The following is an 8,629-nucleotide window of genomic DNA, read 5'->3' as shown; positions in this document are numbered from 1 at the left end:
TCTGGAGTCTGGCCGCACCGTCCATGCGGCCACAGTTCCCGCCGCTCTTCTGGGGACCCAGATGGGCACACACCAAGGCGCTCACACCCTCCCCGGTGCCTTCCAAGTCCAGGCTAGCGCAGGAAAGGGGTGGGGCGGTGAAGCGGGATGCGGAGAGGACACTAGAGACTGCGTCCACCAATGGCGTGGACCTCTGGAACCTCCAGCACCAGCTGCCCGGACTGGCCAGAGGCGGTCGGGCTCGCTGCGGGTTGCTGCCCAAAGCCCTGCTAGTCCCGGGACGGATCCGACCGGCGCCACCTGGTGCCCAGCCTGTGGCAGTGGAGTCCCAGACGGCCTTGCATTTCAAATCCCTTAAACTGGTATTGGGGATCTCGCCCAGAGAGCCTAGTTATTTTCCCCAGAACTTCAAGCCTGAAGACTTCGAAAACAGTTGAGTCTTGATAAACAAAAATTTCACCCCTCAGGCCCAGCAAAGACTACCGGCTAACATTCCTTAAACAGGCTCCGTATTGATATGCAACCTAGAGGGCCTGTTCTCTGTTGGAGAACCTTTGCTTTGGGGAGGTTGGCTTTCTCCAGACCACGTGTACAGCAGTCATAATAATAATGGCAACAACAAAACCATTAACATATACAGTATCTCCATATATCATTTCATTTACAAAGTATGTCCTCAAACTTAGCGCCTTAGAGAATGTGTCACTTAACATAAAAATTATATGATTTAGGCAATATAACTCTCCATTTTACAGAACTTGAAATGTGTGACATCTCCAAGGTCATCCACCTGGTGACAGTGGTTGAGGTGATCAGGTGACTGAAAAGTGGGGCTCAGACTTTTACCTAGAATTTCTTTCTCTTTTTTTCTCCCTTTTTTTTTTTTTTTTTTTTTTTGAGACGGAGTTTTGTTCTTGTTGCCCAGGCTGGAGTGCAATGGCTTGATCTCGGCTCACTGCAACCTCTGCCTCTTGGGTTCAAGCGATTCTCCTGCCTCAGCCTCCCAAGTAGCTGGGATTACAGGTGCCTGCCACAACACCCGATTAATTTTTGTATTTTTAGTAGAGATGAGGTTTCACTGTGTTGACCAGGCTGGTCTTGAACTCCTGACCTCAGGAGATCCACCCACCTTGGCCTCCCAAAGTGCTGGGATTACAGGTGTAAGCCACCACTCCTGGCCTTACTGCCTGGCCTTACCTAGGATTTCTTTATTATTTTTGTATGATGTAGAGATGGGGGGTGGTGGGTCTGGCTATGTTGCCCAAGCTGGCCTTGAACTCCTGGCCTCTGGCCTCTGCAATCCTTCCACCTCAGTTTACCCAAATTGTTGGGATTTCAGGTGTGAAGCACCCTGCCTGGCCTTCCCTAGGATTTCTTACTGTTCTACTGAGACTGGAGCTTCATGTGTTCGGATTCACACTCCCATCGGATAACAGAGCTGATGCCACTTAAGGGTCTCCACTCCTACCTACCCTCCCCCACATTAAAGGGCTTTTCGTTTTATTACTCACTCAGCTCCAGCTCAACCTAGTATTCAGGGTCCAAGTTCTGAAGGAGAAAATCTTCCTTGGTTTCCTTGTTTATAAACTGTTGTATCTACTTATAAGACTGCTGTTTCGATTTTTTTTTTTTTTTTTTTTTTTTTTTTTTTTTGAGACGGAGTTTCACTCTTGTTGCCCAGCCTGGAGTGCAATGGGTTGATCTCGGCTCACTGCAACCTCCACCTCTCGAGTTCAAGCGATTCTCCTGCCTCAGCCTCCTGAGTAGCTGGGATTACAGGTGCCTGCCACCACGCCTGGCTAATTTTTGCGTTTTTAGTAGAGATAGGGTTTCACCATTTTGACCAGGCTGGTCTTGAACCTCTGACCTCAGGTAATCCACTCGCCTCAGCCTCCCAAAGTGCTGGGATTACAGGCATGAGCCACCGCATCCAGCTGACTGTTGTTTGGATTCAATGAGAAAAGTCAGGTGGAACTCTGAATTACTGTGCTCAACCTTTAAGAAGCATTCAGTGAATGCTAGCTGTATCTTCTGCTATTTTCCCAACCCCAACCCTTCTCTCTCAGCTAGATCCCAAGATGCGATGGATTCTTCAACACTTAGGGAAACATCATGCGGCCCGGCTCAAGCCTGTAATCTCAGCACTTTGGGAGGCCGAGACGGGCGGATCACGAGGTCAGGAGATCGAGACCATCCTGGCTAACACGGTGAAACCCCGTCTCTACTAAAAAATACAAAAAACTAGCCGGGCATGGTGGTGGGCGCCTGTAGTCCCAGCTACTCGGGGAGGCTGAGGCAGGAGAATGGTGTAAACCCGGGAGGCGGAGCTTGCAGTGAGCTGAGATCCGGCCACTGCACTCCAGCCTGGGTGACAGAGCAAGACTCTGTCTCAAAAAAAAAAAAAAAACGAAAAAAAAAAAAACACCAAAAAAGCATCATGTTAAGTATCTGGGATATACACAATAGCTGGCCAGGTAACCGGCCAGCTCTGTTGGGTGCTGTCCTGACTGAATAAATGAAAATCCTAGGCTGGGCGCGGTGGCTCAAGCCTGTAATCCCAGCACTTTGGGAGGCCGAGACGGGCGGATCACGAGGTCAGGAGATCGAGACCATCCTGGCTAACACGGTGAAACCCTGTCTCTACTAAAAAAAATACAAAAAACGGCCGGGCGCGGTGGCTCAAGCCTGTAATCCCAGCACTTTGGGAGGCCGAGACGGGCGGATCACGAGGTCAGGAGTTCGAGACCATCCTGGCTAACACGGTGAAACCCCGTCTCTACTAAAAAATACAAAAAAAAAACTAGCCGGGCGAGGTGGCGGGCGCCTGTGGTCCCGGCTACTCGGGAGGCTGAGGCAGGAGAATGGCGTAAAAACCCGGGAGGCGGAGCTTGCAGTGAGCTGAGATCCGGCCACTGCACTCCAGCCTGGGCGATACAGCGAGACTCCGTCTCAAAAAAAAAAAAAAAAAAAAAAAAAAATACAAAAAACTAGCCAGGCGAGGTGGCAGGCACCTGTAGTCCCAGCTACTCGGGAGGCTGAGGCAGGAGAATGGCATAAACCCGGGAGGCGGAGCTTGCAGTGAGCTGAGATCCGGCCACTGCACTCCAGCCTGGGCAACAGAGCGAGACTCTGTCTCAAAAAAAAAAAAAAAAAAGAAAAAAAAAAAGAAAATCCTAGATAAGGCCAGGCATGGGGTTTCACTGTGTTGACCAGACTGGTCTCGAACTCCCAACCTCAGGCAATCCACCCACCTTGGCCTCCCAAAGTGCTGGGATTACAGGTGTGAGCCACCAGGCCTGGCCCTACCTAGGATTTATTTATTATTCTTGTATGATGTAGAGATGGGGAGTCTGGCTATGTTGGCCAAGCTGGTCTTGAACTCCTGGCCTCTGCAATCCTCCCACTTCAGTTTACCCAAATTGTTTGGATTTCAGGCATGAACCACCATGCCTGGCCTTACCTCAGATTTCTTACTGTTCTACTGAGACTGGTGATCCGCCTACCTTGGCCTCCCAAAGTCCTGGGATTGCAGGCATGAGCCACTGCACCTGGCCCAGGATGTTTTCTTTTACTTTTATTTTCACAGTAAAATAATAGCCAAAGTCATCAGCTAAGAGTAAGGAAAGATAAAGGGATGCTGGAAAACTGCAGAGATTGCTCATAAATAAAGCCTCCCTTCCTTCATTTCTTCAGATGAATACAAAAATTAGCCGGGTGTTGTGGCAGGCGACTGTAATCCCAGCTACTTGGGACGCTGAGGCAGGAGAATCACTTGAACCCGAGAGGTGGCGCCTGCCACCACGCCCAACTAGTTTTTTGTGTTTTTAGTAGAGATGGGGTTTCACCAGCCAGGATGGTCTCAATCTCCTGACCTCGTGATCTGCCCCACCTGGCCTCTCAAAGTGCTGGGATTACAAGCATTAGCCACTGTGCCTGGTCCTTGTTTGTTTTTTGAGACAGGGTCTCACTCTGTCACCTGGGTTGGAGTGCAATGGCGTGATCTCAGCTCACTGCAACCTCTGTCTCCTGGGTTCAAGCAGTCCTACCGCCTCAGCCTCCCAAGTAGCTGGGACTATAGGCACAATCCACCACACCTGGCTAATTTTTGTATTTTTTGTAGAGATGGGGTTTCAACATGTTGCCCAGGTTAGTCTTGAACTCCTGAGCTCAAGCGATCCACCCACTTCGGCGTCCCAAAGTGCTAGCATTATAGGCATGAGCCACTGCATGCACCCGGCCTACAAAATTTAACCCTCTGTTTTTGTTTTTGTTTTTTGAGACGGAGTCTCACTCTGCGCCCAGGCTGGAGTGCAGCGGCACAATCTCGGCTCGCTGCAAGCTCCGCCTCCCGGGTTCACGCCATTCTCCTGCCTCAGCCTCCCGAGTAGCTGGGACTACAGGCGCCCGCCACTATGCCCGGCTAATTTTTGTATTTTTAGTAGAGACGGGGTTTCACAGTGTTAGCCAGGATGGTCTCGATCTCCTGACCTCGTGATCCACCCGCCTTGGCCTCCCAAAGTGCAGGGATTACAGGCGTGAGCCACCGCGCCCGGCCACCTTCTGTATTTTTTGTAGAGATGAGATTTTGCCATGTTGCCCAGGCTCATTGCTCTTAACTGCTGCAAGATGTTCTATTTTGTGAATCCCTACACTTCGTTTGCAACCCCAGTGACAAACCGTTAGATTGCCTCCAACTTCCTGTTGCCACAAGAGATACTGCAATAAATATGCTCCTACATGACTCAGTTGGTTGTATATAATTTTTTTTTTTTTTTTTTTTTTTTTTTTTTTTTTGAGGCGGAGTCTCGTTCTGTCGCCCAGGCTGGAGTGCAGTGGCCAATCTCGTTTCACTGCAAGCTCTGCCTCCTGGGTTCACGCCATTCTCCTACCTCAGCCTCTCGAGTAGCTGGGACTACAGGCACCCGCCACCACACCCGGCAAATTTTTTGTATTTTTAGTAGAGACGGGGTTTCACCATGTTAGCCAGGATGGTCTTGATCTTCTGACCTTGTGATCCGCCCACCTCGGCCTCCCAAAGTGCTGGGATTACAGGTGTGAGCCGCCACGCCCGGCCCAGTTGTACTATAATTTCTTGTGCATACAGAGCTCTACACTCTCCGGAATGTCTTTACATTCCCAGAACCAATAGTGGGATTTCTACATTCCAACTCCTTGCCAATACTTGACATCATTGAAGTTTCCAATTTTCCAATTTGTCTTGAGCTTAAAATGGTATTTCAGCCGGGCATGGTGGCTCATGCCTGTAATCCTAGCACTTTGGGAGGCCGAGGCAGGTGGATCACCTGAGATCAGGAGTTCAAGACCAGCCTGGCCAACATGGTGAAACCCCATCTCTACTGAAAATACAAAAATTAGTTGGGCAATCATCTTATTTTTCTTCTTCTTCTTCTTCTTTTTTTTTTTTTTGAGACAGAGTCTCGCTCTGTCACCCAGGCTGGATTGAATGCAATGGCACGACCACGGCTCACTGCAACCTCCGCCTCCCAGGTTCAAGCAATTCCTCCTGCCTCATCCTCCTGAGTATCTGGGATTACAGGTGCCTGCCACCACACCCGGCTAATTTTTGTATTTTTCAGTAGAGACAAGGTTTCGTCATGTTGGCCAGGCTGGTCTTTTTTTTTTTTTGAGTTGGAGTCTCGCTCTGTCGCCCAGGCTGGAGTGCTGTGCTGCGATCTTGACTCGCTGCACGCTCCGCCTCCCAGGTTCAAGCCATTCTCCTGGCTCAGCCTCCCAAGTAGCTAGGACTACAGGCGCCTGCCACCACGCCCAGCTAATTTTTTGTATTTTTAGGAGAGACGGGGTTTCATCGTGTTAACAGGATGGTCTCAATCTCCTGACCTTGTGATCCACCTGCCTCAGCCTCCCAAAATTCTGGGATTACAGGTATGAGCCACTGTGCCTGGCTAGTGCCTTTTTTTTTTTTTTTTTTTAGGCGGAGTCTCGCTCTGTCGCCCAGGCTGGAGTGCAGTGGCCGGATCTCAGCTCACTGCAAGCTCCGCCTCCCGGGTTCCCGCCATGCTCCTGCCTCAGCCTCCCGAGTAGCTGGGACTACAGGCGCCCGCCACCTCGCCTGGCTAGATTTTTGTATTTTTTAGTAGAGACGGGGTTTCACCGTGTTAGCCAGGATGGTCTTGATCTCCTGACCTCATGATCCGCCCGTCTCGGCCTCCCAAAGTGCTGGGATTACAGGCTTGAGCCACCGCGCCCGGCCTGGCTAGTGCCTTTTATCCCAGCTGCACGGGAGGCTGATGTATGAGAATTGCTTACGCACGGACGCTGAGGTTGCAGTGAGCTGAGATCATGCCACTGTACCTCGAGGCCTGGGCAACAGAGAGAGACTGTCTCCAATAAATAAATAAATAAATAAATAAATAAATAAGGCCAGGTGCGGTGGCTCACGCCTGTAATCCCAGCACTTTGGGAGGCTAAGGAGAATGGATCACAAGGTCAGGAGTTCAACATCAGCCTGGCCAACATGGTGAAACCTGGTCTCTACTAAAAATATAAAAATTAGCCGGGCATGGTAGTGCACACCTGTAATCCCAGCTACTTGGGAAGCTGAGGCAGGAGAATCACTTGAACCCAGGAGGCAGAGGTTGCAGTGAGCTGAGATTACACCACTGCACTTCTAGCCTGGGTGACACAGCAAGACTCTGTCTCAAAAAAAAAAAAAAAAAAAAAAAAAAAAAAGGTGGCAATTTTAATTATTAATATGTTAGAGCATTTGCTCACATTTTTTCCTTACTTTTGGTTTTTCTCTTTTATGCATTACCTATTTATTTTTCTTTGCCCACTTTTGTATAGAGTTTCCCATATTTTTTATGTTGATTTCCAATAGTTTATTATATATTTCAGATATTAGTCATTCTTTGATATTAGACATTGTAAATATCTCCAATCTTTAACATTAACTCAGTCAATATTGTTTATTGAACAGAAATTCTTTTTTAGCCTGGGTAACATTGTGAAACCCCGCCTCCACCAAAAATTCAAAAAATTAGCTGGGCATGGTGGCGCGCGCCTGTGGTCCCATTACTCAGGAGGCTGAGGCGGGGAGGACAGCTCGAGCGGGGGAGACACAGGCTTCAGTGAACCTGACACTGCACTCCAGCTGGGTGGCAGAGTGAAGCCTTGTTTCAAAAAAAAAAAAAAAAAAAGAAAGAAAAGAAAAACACTATTGAAACTGGAAATATCTACATAGCTCTCTTAGAAACTAGTAGATCATACATAAGCAGAATGTGTATGTAAAAAAAATGAAAAGAAAAAAAAGAAACCGGCTGGGTGCAGTGGTTCACGCCTGTAAACCACTTTGGGAGGTCGTGGCAAGTGGATCACCTGAGGTCAGGAGTTGGAGAACAGCCTGGCCAACATGGCAAAACCCCATCTCTACTAAAAATACAAAAATTGGCCAGACATGGTGGCACACACCTGTAATCCCAGCTACTTGGGAGGCTGAGGCAGGAGAATCGCTTGAACCCGGGAGGTGGAGGTTGCAGTGAGTCTAGACTGCGCCTCTGTACTCCAGTCTGGGTGACAAAGTGAGACTTTGTCTCAAAAAAAAAAAAAAAAAGAAAAGAAAGAAAGAAAAGAAAGAAACTGATAAATCAAGCAGACAAACAAGCAGAGATTTATAAATTCTGAATAATGTAATTAATAATGTAATTAATCTATGATAATGGAGATTTGTACATCTAACAAACAGATAATATACTTTTTCTGGCACGTGTGAAACACTTACAAAAAATGGCTATGAATCAAGTTACAACGGCAGGCTTACTACTACATTTAAAAATCTGTACACCAAACCCCATGACACACAATTTACTTACTGACAAACCTGCACATATACCCCTGAACCCAAAATAAAAATATACCCCTGAACCTAAATAAAACCTAAATTTAAAAAATATATTAGCATAGAAAAAAAATTGTGAAAATATACATTACTTTTTTTTTTTTTTTTTTTTTTTTGAAGCAGGGTCTCATTCTGTCACCCAGGCTAGAGTGCAGTGGTGGCACAATCTTGGCTCACTGCAGCCTTGACTTCCTGGACTCAAAAGATCCTTCCACCTCAGCCTCCTGAGTAGCTGGGACCACAGGTGGGCATGAGATGGCATAAGCCATAGCGCCTAGCCTTTTTTTTGTAGAGATGGGGTTTCACCATGTTGCCCAGGCTGGTCTCGAACTCCGGAGCTGAAAGCAATCTGCCTGTTTTGGCCTCCCACAGTGTTATCATTACAGCCGTGAGCCACCACACCTGGCCTGTTTGTTTTTGAGGCAGAATCTTGCTCTGTCACCCAGGCTGGGTTGCAGTGGTGAAATCATAGCTCACGCAGCCAAGAACTTCTGGGCTCAAGGAATCCTCCCACCTTATCCTCCAGAGTAGCTGGGACTACAGGCATATGCCACCATGCCCAGATAACTTTTCAAATGTTTTTGTAGAGATGAGGGTGGGAGGCGAGGGGGGGGTGTTTGGTGGGGGTGTCACCATATTGTGTTGCCCAGGGTGGTCTTGAACTCCCAGCTTCAAGTGATCCTCCCCGCTCAGGCACCCAAAGTGCTAGGATTACAAGCATGAGCCACCACGTCCAATATATACTTTTTCTTT

The sequence above is a fragment of the Chlorocebus sabaeus genome, chromosome 11, assembly GCF_047675955.1.
Source record: "Chlorocebus sabaeus isolate Y175 chromosome 11, mChlSab1.0.hap1, whole genome shotgun sequence".
NCBI classification, from domain to species: Eukaryota; Metazoa; Chordata; class Mammalia; order Primates; family Cercopithecidae; genus Chlorocebus; species Chlorocebus sabaeus.
The sequence above is the reverse complement of the archived record's forward strand: the minus strand, read 5'-3'. Positions refer to the sequence as shown.